This window comes from Oreochromis aureus, linkage group 18 (assembly GCF_013358895.1).
Source record: "Oreochromis aureus strain Israel breed Guangdong linkage group 18, ZZ_aureus, whole genome shotgun sequence".
Classification (NCBI taxonomy): Eukaryota; Metazoa; Chordata; class Actinopteri; order Cichliformes; family Cichlidae; genus Oreochromis; species Oreochromis aureus.
This window is the reverse complement of record NC_052959.1, coordinates 32727192-32739201: the sequence shown is the minus strand read 5'-3', so window position 1 is coordinate 32739201 and position 12010 is coordinate 32727192.

Genomic DNA, 12010 nt, shown 5'->3' with positions numbered 1-12010 from the left:
TTATGATCAAGGAAAGTTGCTTGCTGTTTGTTCAAACATGGTCAGTGAAATGAAGGAGTGAAATGAGAGCTGCATAAAAGTTGCTATTTTTGAAAATAAAATAAGTTCTGCAAACATTACCTAGTTATAAGTTGTGCCATGCCAAACCCAAACTGTAAAAACTTGCCTTTGGTGAAGTAATCATTTAACTCTTTGCATTTGCATGAGGTAACCTACTATCCATTGGTGGTTCGATCCCAGTCTGCTCCAGTCTGCATGCCAAATATCCTTGGGCAGGATACTAACCCCGTGTTGCTCTCCAATGCATCCTTCAGAGTATGAATGTGTGAATTTTAAACAGAAAGCACAGAAAAAAGTGTTGGTGTGAATGCGTGAATGAAGCAAGTTGTGTAATGCGCTTTGAGTGCTCAGAGTAGAAAAGCGCTATATAAGAATCATTTACCATTATGTTCAGAGACTGTAATCTGAGGATTATGTGAAGTGCTGCTTTGCACACAAAGTGAAGGTCATTATCACTGTTCATAAAATGCTGGTTTGTTCACCTTCTTGAACAGGTGGAGGTCCCTCCCGCTGAGGGAGCTGCTGGTGAGTCCTGCTTGATCCATGTGATGAACTTTGGTCCTCCAGATGTTTCTGACTATGGGTCAGAACATCTGCAGAACATCTCACCTCGGACAACTGTGATGAAAGTAAGGACGTTTCTACAAACTACTGGACACAGGAATCAAGATCCAGCCTGGCCCTGATGGTCACCGTCACTCATTTTTCCCCACAGTGACTGTATCTGTTGACAATAACACAGATTTTGGGTTGAAAAGAACAAATTACATTCTTGAAATATTTTGTATATTTTTTGATATATATATATATATATATATATATATAACATTTTATTAGTTTCATCAAAGTTTAATTTATATAGAAATATAAAAGTATATAAAGCTGTTTAATTTTCATTTTGTTAATTAAAATGTAAAAAGGAAAAAAAGTAAGTATTTGTACTACTGTAACCCTGGAGCTGTGGTGTACAGTTGATGTCTTGGATGACAAAACCTAATCAGTGACTGTCCATTAGAAAAATATTGGCTTAGAGCAACACAGGTTTGTAAAATTGCTATCTACCATAATATGTGTGCTAACTGTTAATCTAGCTAACACATGAACAATAGGAGCCACAGAAAAATGTTTGATGTTGAGAGAATTATGGGATGTTAGGATCTATGCATTTGTAAATATAGTGATATGGGTGCATTTACCTAAATTTAACAAGCCATCAGTCACAGTGAAAGCACCAACATGTTAAAACTGGAGCAGCTGGGCTGTATAGTGGGCGTGTAGAGGGACGTGTCCATGGTGTCATCCATGGGTGCCTAGGCAAAAGTTTAGAATCTGATTCCAAAAATGGGAGCGCATATGGAGGGAAAATTTTGGCTTCACTTTTGTACAATGGGAGGAAGTGGAGCCACGCTATCCATCTTTTATACATTTATTGTTCAATACCTTAAATGCTTTCTAAATGCTTTCTATAATGCATGAGTCTTTGGAACTTCGTATTTCCCCTAAGGACATTTTGGCTTATGGACTGAAAAAGCTGGGACTCAAACCATCAAGTTTTAGAGTAGTAAATGACCCAATCTACCTCTTCTTTAATCACAGCCACCTAACTTTTAGCCAATATTTCCTCGGTCTTACTGAGATAGTAAGACATCCAAATAAAATCAATTACCCTTTCACTCAGCACTTATTAGTTAGCATTGGCCTTAACAACATGACCGTAACCCATCCTTGGCTAATTTCAACAGTTTCAAAAAAGGATCAGGTAAATCCAGAGGTGTTGTTAGACTCTTGAAACATCGGGGGTTTACCCTATTGAATACTAGCTGCAGGTCAATATTAATGCAGCTGTATCAGTCATCATTCTGTTGTTGTTTATTCCAACTGGATTCTGTGAACTCTCCACAAATATTTGTCTTCAGAGTTATATGACTTTATAGTCAGGGCTGCACATAAGTGGTCCACAGGTGCGGATTAGCTGTCAAAATAAAAGACGTGCACCAGATAAGAAATTGCAACGAGCTTTTGTATACATACGATGTTCTGGAGAGGACAGACATTTGTTCAGAATTCTTAAAGATGTCGAAGAAGCAACCTCCGTAAGCAATTACTACGCTTCTTTTGCTTACTGTGACTTTATGTCCTGTTCCATTATCACGAGTTGTGAGCCAAAGAGCTCGTGTATTTTTTTCATGTAGTTGTTTTTTGTTTTAGACGATTATGGCTAACGAGGATAGCTGCCACTGTATTGATGTGACAGACTACAAATGTATTCTGGTGTACATGATGCTCTGTGCTGAGTCTGCATAATAAAGGGAGACTTTGGGTGAATTCAAAACCTTTGATATAAAACAACTCTATTACCAGTTTGCTTTTTGTACAGGTTTATGAAGTGACACAGGGATTTTCCAGTGTCTGCACTGAATAGTTCTACTTTAAGTGCTGGATGATCAGACTGCATCTATGTGGCTAAGAGACTAAAACAATGTTGTGAATGTTTCACATTTTATGCCACAAATACTTCCTTAAATACTTTAATGACTGAGCCTTTGCTTTGGGTTAGATAACTAAAGTATTTGATTATTCACTCTGAATTATTCTTATAAATTCTTATACTTGCTTATGGTTGCTTTTGAAGGTAATGTTGTGATGCCCACCTAATTGAATTGAGTATTGCAAATGTGAAAACGGTTGTTTACATTTGTAAACAATATTATTCCCTTTATTAATTACCAGGTTTCAGATGCATGACATTATGAATGGGAGCTGAGCCCCCCTAAAAGTTTGAGCCTAGAATCACCCCTGACACATTCAGCAGCAGACAGGTTTTTGTATTAGTCTTTCTCACTGTGGGAGGAAACACATGGAGCCACCTGATCTTTGGCTCTGGAACTAAACTGTCTGTAACAGGTAAGAACAAACATTTATTTTTCTTCAGTTGTTTTATTGTAGAAGCTGAAAATGAGTTTAAAGTCAGTTTCTGCTGCTTCAGGCTTTACATGTTAGTTTTTTCATCATTAGTAGAGAATTCATCTGCAGCCATTGTTACATAAGAAAAGCTCAATAATCTCTGAAAACATGTTGAAATCTCACTGAACAACTAAAGTTATTCTTTATTTCTGCAAATATTAGTGATGTTACAAATATTTAGGATTTGATCATCTCAGTAATTCTGCATCATCTGCTGGTTTTTGAACAAAAAGATCCTATTTGACATTAAAAATAATCATTTTTGTATAAAATGTACAAGGAAATCAGAGCGTTGTGTATGTTTAAATAATAACATTGAGAAATATGTTAATTCAGAAAGTATTAAGAATACATGAATATGTCCGTTAAAAGTCATACTTTTAAATAATTATTGTAAAAATAATTCATGTACATAATGTTAAGTTAGCAAGTAATGAATTAATACCGATATATGTGTGGTTTATGAAAATAATAAATATTTAATGGTTAAGTTAATATATTATTTAAGAATATTTTTAATAAAATTAAAAAAAAATGTCAATTTAACAGGTAATGAAAAATATTTTAACTTTACATATAGAATAGAAAAGAATAGAATAGAATCTTTATTGTCACTGTTACAAGATTAACAAAACACACTTTGGCATCTCTCCATTGGCAGCATGTAGATTTACATTTAGATTCTTTACAATAACTTAAATATCTACTAAGTAAAACAGGCATCTACACACCAAAGAGATATGCACAAGTTATATACATACACACATATATATGCATATGGAGAGCACCGGGCCGCTGCGACTGCTCGCATCAAAATCTTATGAACATGAATTAATTAATATAATGGTGCCAACTAAAGTGTTTCTATTCTGATGGACAGTTTACATTTACTTTAATCATATTTGACCAAATTAAATATATTTGGAAAAATATTATTGGGTAAATGTTGGATCTCAATAATGGTGTCAGACACTGCAAGCATTTCAATCTAATTTAAAGAATGTTATCAAGTCTGTTACATCAAGTTATATTTGCTTTAAACTTTACATATTTGAAAAAAATATCATAAACATGTTTCAGTACATACGTAAAAAAGTAAGAAACTAATAAGACTGTATTTCTGTGTTAATCTTATGTATGTATGTAATATTGAATGTTTAAGATGTCATCTCCACGCTCTCAGTATTTAAACTGAAGTTTTAAATATTTTATAAAGTTATATGATATTAAATGTCGTTGTTATAATTATTACATTAACTAAAAGAGTTTGTTCAAGCTGGTAGTGCACAAAAGAGGGAACATCACTAACACACTATGAGTCCATCACAGGACAGAACAGAGAACCAGTGATACTCACAGTCACACCTACAGAATATTCACAATCACCAGTTAACTGAACAAACTTGTCTTTGGATTGTAGATGGAAACCAGAAAAGAACGACACAGGCACCGAGAGTTCATGCAAACACACAGCAGAGCCCCACCCGACCAGCAGGTCTGAACACACAACCTTCTTGCGTTGAGGCTACAGCGCTAACCACAACACCACCATTTATGTTTTCAGTTATTTCTTTTAAAACTAATAAAAGGAAACAACAGAACATAATCTTTGTGTTGTTCAACCAGCAGGACCCAGAGTCCACGTGGATGTGAACAGCTCCCTGCTGTGTGTGCCCCCAGCCATGTTTCCTCCTCTGGTCCAGCTGTCATGTAAAAGACAGAAGAAGAACGGCCGGCTGGAGGAGCTGGAGCTCAGAGAGTCAGGACGCAACGCCTCCATCGTACTGATCCATCAGAACAGCACATATAAATGTAACTGCTACGTGAAGCACGAGGGGGGCACAGTGGAGGCCCAAACACAACAAGGTAATGAAGGCTTGGTGACTGTGTTCAGCAGTGATTCAGCTTCATGTGGAGATGCTGTCAAAGAGAGCAGAGGAGCAGAGGACTGACATTTCTCACTGCAGCTCCAAACATTTGACTCCTTTTCTGTTTCAGAGGTTCCAGCTCCAGCAGCCTCCTGTCCTCCAGAGAGAGAGCCAGCAGACCTGCCAGCTCTGCAGCCAGCTGACTGTAAGATCACCTGCTGCCTCTCTGCATGGACAGCTCCAATGTCCAATGAGGGAGCTGGAACAAGTTTAGGGACTCAGTCTTAAAGTGTCACTAATTGATCAAATCTTCATCCAACAAGCTCTGATAAAGCCACTGTACACTAGCTGCTCAGCACCAAACAGCAGACAGACCATAATATGTCAGAGATCAGTTTGTTAGCTGCTTGTGGAGTTCTTCTGCCCCCAAGTGGACACAAACACTACATCAATTCATCCACTTGAAGAAGAAGCTGTGACTGTTTCTATTTGGACTTTTTCTCCTTGATCTGAGAGGAATAACCCGACTGTCTGTCTGTCTCTTTGTGTCTGTCTGTCCTTCAGTGTCCTTCCAGTCTCAGTGCAGGGTGAAGCTGCTCTGCCTGCTGTACACAGTGCTGATAGTGAAGAGTCTGGTGTACTGCTGTGGACTCTCTCTGCTGATGATCCTCACAAACAAGGGAGCGTCCACCAACTGCACACATGCTGACTGACTGTTTTCTGCTCGCCTTTTCTCACCATCAAATCTCATCAATTCATCTCATTCATCACTTTGATCAGTATCACAAATGTTAGTTATGATGTGTTGTGCTTATTTTGGCTTTTTATTCAATAGTTAGAAGATCATCTGAAATAAATACATCTTTACATGTATTGTTACTCTGAGTTAGAATTCTTTTTGTACTTATTGTGACTTTTATTGTAGTAACAAAAATCATCAGGTATATTTTTATCACAAGTTTTCTGTTTCATTTCTTTTACTTTGGTTGATTTTCAAATGTCAAACAGTGTAGTTGTGTTTGTAAGTGTGAATAATAAAGATTTCAAGATGAAGACTTTGATTCTACTTTCATTGTGTGATAAACAACAACCCGTGTGAGTGAAGCACAAACTGACTGTATCCAAACTTGCTGTCCTGCAGCAGACGGGCTGTGTGGGTTTCTGCTCTGCAGCCTCCACACCGTTAGCTGTGACTTTTCACTTTAATAACACAATGACAGTTACAAGCATGAACTCTGCTTAAAGAATGATTCCAGGAAGGATCTGTGTTCTTCACCTGTGAGAGAAACAGCTCAAATCCTCAACTCAGAGCTGACAAATGAACTTTAATGGAATCAAAGCAGAGACCATGAAGCCCCTGCAGTCTGCTCAGCTCCCATTTTATTAGCTGAGCTGAGTTTTTCATTCTGGATATCACACACGTAAGAACAGATCAAGTCTGAACAGCAAATGTTGGAGAATCATTTTGAAGTGTTGCTAAATGTCATTATTATTACAAAACTACTGAATGATTCAGAAAATCGTTTCCAAAAAGCAGAAATATGCAAACAAAGTAGAAACAAGGCAACATGAGTCATTCAGATGCAGATAACATATTCTCCTTATTTTGAAGAACACAGTCATGAAATCTTTCTGTGTGTCATTCATTGAGTTGAAGTGCCTAATAGAAGAGGAAAAGCAGAAATAATCAATGATAGCTGAGACATTGAGAACATGGCTGTATGCCTGCTATCATAACAGGAAACAAAGCACACAAACAGCAAACACACACAATAATGTGGTCGCAGCTTGTTGTGTGTTGTTAGGTGTCTTTTTGACTTTGACATTTAATGAAGTCCCAAAAATGTGTGCGACTCATTAAAGGAGTCTGTACGTGTCAGTCAGTGCTCTGTATTCATGTGTTCACCTCATTAAACTCACTGAGACACTTTTCTCCTCCAAACTTCCAGCACAGCTTCATATTTCACTGACTGATTCTTTGATTACATCCATTAAGGCTCACACAGTGAAATTAGTGCAAACTTACAAATGTGTTGGAACAATTTTGGCCTCCAAACTGAACTTTGAGACAAACAGTGAAGCTGTGAGCAAAAAGAGGCTCCAGTGTGTGTCATGGTGGAGGAAACTGTTGTATTCCCACATTCAAAACATGCTGATCTTATTGGATTTTTCCCTCAAAGTCTTTTTCCTCCTTTTTCTCTTCATCCAAATGTTCTAGCAGGCTGACTGTGAGTCCCTGTTTAACCTGTACAGCAGAAAGTAACAGCAGTCAGCGGCCTCCACTTGACTTCATGACTTCAACCCCTCGCACAGTCACTTTCACTTTCTTCCTTCTGTCTTTTAGTCCTAAAATGTAGAACAACACCAGATCCAAATATTTGTGTCCTTCACTCACATCTTCAAATGATACCTTCTATATCAGAGATGATACAAAGGCAACATTTGTCTTATTTCTCTTTCATGAATCAAAAAGTACTTTTGTACTGTTGTGTAAATGTGTATGTAAAGGTGGATGACTGCCTACTGCCAATGAAATCTAACCATGGGTACAAATAAATGAAGCTGAAGCTGACGTAAAACACAGCCCTGTTTTTATTACTGTTTATAGATATTATCATTGATGATCATCATTTTGAATGATTCTTAAAAAGGGTTTAATGAATCCTTCAGTCTGAAACCAACTTGGAACAAAACACATTAGAAGATGTGGGAAAGAACCACAGTGTGCACATATTTTAAACACACAACCGAACCACATGTGTTTGTTTTAAAATACATTTATATGTAAATGTTGTTACACATGATTTCATTTACAATATATATAAACTGTTGAATTTCATTTTTACAGCATTATTTTTATTTCTGTCACATAAATATGAATAAATATCAGTTTTGTTAAACTTGTCACTAAGAGTTCAAATGTATTTAGGTTAAATAAAAACATTCATCATTGTGAAAAATCAAATCTGTGTCTGATCATTTTTCTATCAGCTGTAGCTTCAAAGTAGCTTCTTCTGCTCTTTGTTTGTATAAAGATGATGAACACACAAATGAAATGATCAGAGGACACAGATGTGAACCTGCAGCAGACCTACACCTGCCTGTTTCTACATATTCATGTTTCCTTATGTTGCTTTCATTGTGTTTCCTTTTTACCTGTATGAAAATGTTTGAAGTATATTATGATCTTACAACTAAATCAAAAATTTGTAAGTGATGAACATCTGTGGCCGATATTGTGTTTGTGTATTTCCTGTGAATCCAAACTGTTGTCAATAAAACAGAACAATTAAAAATGAGATGCTGTGAATATTATTTATTGATTTTGTTTCACAAAAACAAAGAAAAGCTGAACATATTCAACAGTTTATATAAAGAAAAAAAAAAGGTCAGAAAAGTCCTATTAGCATTAAAATACTGAGTCCAGCAGACAAATGATTATTTATCATTTTCCTATTAAAATATGAACCAACACAGCCTGACATAATAACACTAAACTACAGAATTCACACTGACTGTTCAGCTGCAAATATACATTGTGTCTGTGTAGGTGTTACACAGTACACATATTATAAGGATTACTGTGTACATGTGAATAAAAGATCGCGCTCTGATGATTTGTAGTTTAGTGTTTTCATCACAGCTGTTAAACAACAGATAACAGTGTGTGTTACTAAATTCACAGCAACCTGAATGTGTTTGAGTGTTTCTGCATCATGTGACCCAGATTTTTGGATCTGCTGTCAGATTGAAATGAAGACGATGAAACCACACAGCAGCTTCAGCTGAGCTGTCAATCAGCAGCAGCAGTCTTATCTGTGGGCCGCAGGGGCTGATGGGAGCTTTGAGGACCTGTTAGAAACCACGTGGCCCTCGTCTGATCTCACAGCTCGTCCTTGTTTGGCCTCAGCTGCATCAGAGCGCCACTTCTCCCCAGGTTCACCAGAGGAAACACCACTGCACAAAATGCTTTTCCTCCCAGCTGCTGCTCTGTGCTGTCTGTGTTCAGGTGAGTGTTTCCAGCCAATCAGGAGCCAACAAAGTCAACCTGTAACAAACACTGTCACACTAACCTTCATCTATCTGTCTGTGTCTCTACAGCACTGGTTACCATGGCAGCAGAACAGGTGATTCAGGACGATTTAACATTGACCAGGAGAGTTGGAGGAAAAGTCTTCTTCAGGAAGATGCACATATTAAACAAATATGTAAGACTGCTTTCTTCCATTTGCGCAACATCTCTAAAATTAGAAATATCCTGTCTCAGAGTGACACTGAAAAACTAGTTCATGCATTTATTACTTCCAGGCTGGACTACTGTAATTCATTATTATCAGGAAGTCCTAAAAACTCGCTGAAAAGCCTTCAGTTAATCCAAAATGCTGCAGCAAGAGTCCTGACAGGGACTAGAAAGAGAGAGCAGATTTCTCCTGTTTTGGCTTCCCTTCATTGGCTTCCTGTTAAATCCAGAATTGAATTCAAAATCCTGCTCCTCACATACAAGGACTTAAATAATCAGGCCCCATCTTATCTTAATGACCTTGTAGTACCATATCACCCTATTAGAGCACTTCGCTCTCGCTCTGCAGGCCTACTTGTTGTTCCTAGAGTATTTAAAAGTAGAATGGGAGGCAGAGCCTTCAGTTTTCAGGCCCCTCTTCTGTGGAACCAGCTTCCAGTTTGGATTCAGGAGACAGACACTATCTCTATTTTCAAGATTAGGCTTAAAACTTTCCTTTTTGCTAAAGCATATAGTTAGGGCTGGACCAGGTGACCCTGAATCCTCCCTTAGTTATGCTGCAATAGACGTAGGCTGCCAGAGATTCCCATGATGCATTGAGTTTTTCCTTTCCAGTCACCTTTCTCACTCACTATGTGTTAACAGACCTCTCTGCATCGAATCATATCTGTTATTAACCTCTGTCTCTCTTCCACAGCATGTCTTTATCCTGTCTTCCTTCTCTCACCCCAACCAATCACAGCAGATGGTCCCGCCCCTCCCTGAGCCTGGTTTTGCCGGAGGTTTCTTCCTGTTAAAAGGGAGTTTTTCCTTCCCACTGTCGCCAAAGTGCTTGCTCATAGGGGGTCATATGATTGTTGGGTTTTTCTCTGTATCTACTGTACAATATAAAGCGCCTTGAGGTGACTTTTGTTGTGATTTGGCGCTATATAAATAAAATTGAATTGAATTGAATAGAACATTGTGAATGGTGTTGTTACTGTGACAGATTATCCACTACCTGCTCACCTTTTGTTTTTTCATTTACTGAAAAAAAGGAAGAAAAGTATTATGACGATGTAGGGAAATTGAAAGTGATAAGACAATAAGGGGCTGGAGGGAAAAAAAAATTAAGAAAACAAATCAGATACTTCAAAATTAAAGTTGTAAATTTCAGAGAAAAAAGTTGCAAATTTTAAAGTAAAAAATTTTGAAGTAGTGTGATGCCATTAGGATGAGCTGTGGACTGTGGAATCAGCTGTGTCTAATCACACAGTGGATGACTGGAATTGATTAACAGGCATTTGGAAAGAGAAGGAGCTGTAGTGGTGGGCTTGCATCCATTCCAAATGATCTGTCCATCATAAGTCAGAGGACATTTGTCTTTGACTGCAGTGAGGATCCTCATCCTCACCTCTCCCTTTCCCACCTGGATAAGAAAGACGCCTCTGTTAGAATGCTGTTCATAGACTTTAGCTCAGCATTCAACATCATTATCCCCCAAAAACTGTTTGACAGACTCAGCAAGTTGGGACTGAGGACCTCTCTCTGCAACTGGACACTAGATTTCCTGTCAGAGAGGCCTCAGTCCGTCAGAAAGAGAGAAACATCTCCAGCACCATCAGGCTGCTTGGTGATCATCATCAACAGAGAAAATAAGTGCAGGCCTTCTTCAGGCCTGGTTGTGCTCATCCTTTCACCGACCTTTCTTCGCCAAAGATAAGAACAGTAGCTCAGAGTGGGTTAGTTATATAAATATAGTTATTTTTGATCATTGTGTTTTTGATTTTCACTATTTGATCTTGCTTGAATACATTTTCCTGCAATTATGGCTAAATTGTGGACATTCACTTTTTGACATTTTGTAAAAAAGCAGAAATGTAACCGGTGTGTTTCTGCGTTGTGTCTGATCCTGACAAAGAAAGGTAAAAGGAAGAAACGCCTCCAAGTAAATAATTTGCCCGCTCCAGCTCCTCTCCCACAGGGGAATTGTAGAAAAGGGCTGGCATTTATTTTTACATTAAACATAAAGTACGAACTTACATGGAACATATTTGACATAAGATAAAAAAAAAACACCAACACAAAATCCAACATACCAACTGTTAATGAATATAACTACAGGCTTGTAGGTCCTAACAGTCAGGTATAAAGAACACATTTTGTGTAATTATAACAATATGTAATCTATGACCAGGTTACAGAAATCCAAGTATTATTCTTTATTTGTGCAAAATGCTCTAACAGGTTACCCTAGTCATAATAAAATAATCTTTCCTTGGAGCCTGGCCTGCTGCCCGGGCTACTAAAACATACCAAAAACAACAAGTGCAACAATCAATCAATAGAGGAGCTACTGTTAACAGGTGCAACTAATAGGATTTGACCTTCAAGCCTACTCAGGTTTCTTCTTATCAGGGTTAATAGAGAAGACAGCATTAGCTGGATAATTTTGAGGTAGTTAGTACTAGGCAAATCCTATCACACACATCAGCTCCAGAACTGCATTATATACTGCATGAGACTCATATGACATTAGGACCTTTTTTTTTTTTTTTTATCACAGAACCAAAATAAACTTTCTGTATACGGGTTTGTGGGCCTACTGATTGACAATGTATTTAACTGTTCATTAATGTAAATGTCTAATCAGCCAATCCCATGGCAGCAATCCAATGTATTAAGACATATAAGCATGGTCAAGGCAACTTACTGAAGTTTAAACAAAGCATCAGAATATTGAAAAAGGTAATACAGTCAATACAGACCAGAATCTTTAAGGTTTCTAGGACTTTGTTAATTCTATGCCACAAAAAGTACAGGCAAAAGGGTGCCCAACCTAGTACTAACAAAATGTAACTAATGAAACAATTGCTGAGTATATATTTAAATTGCCTAA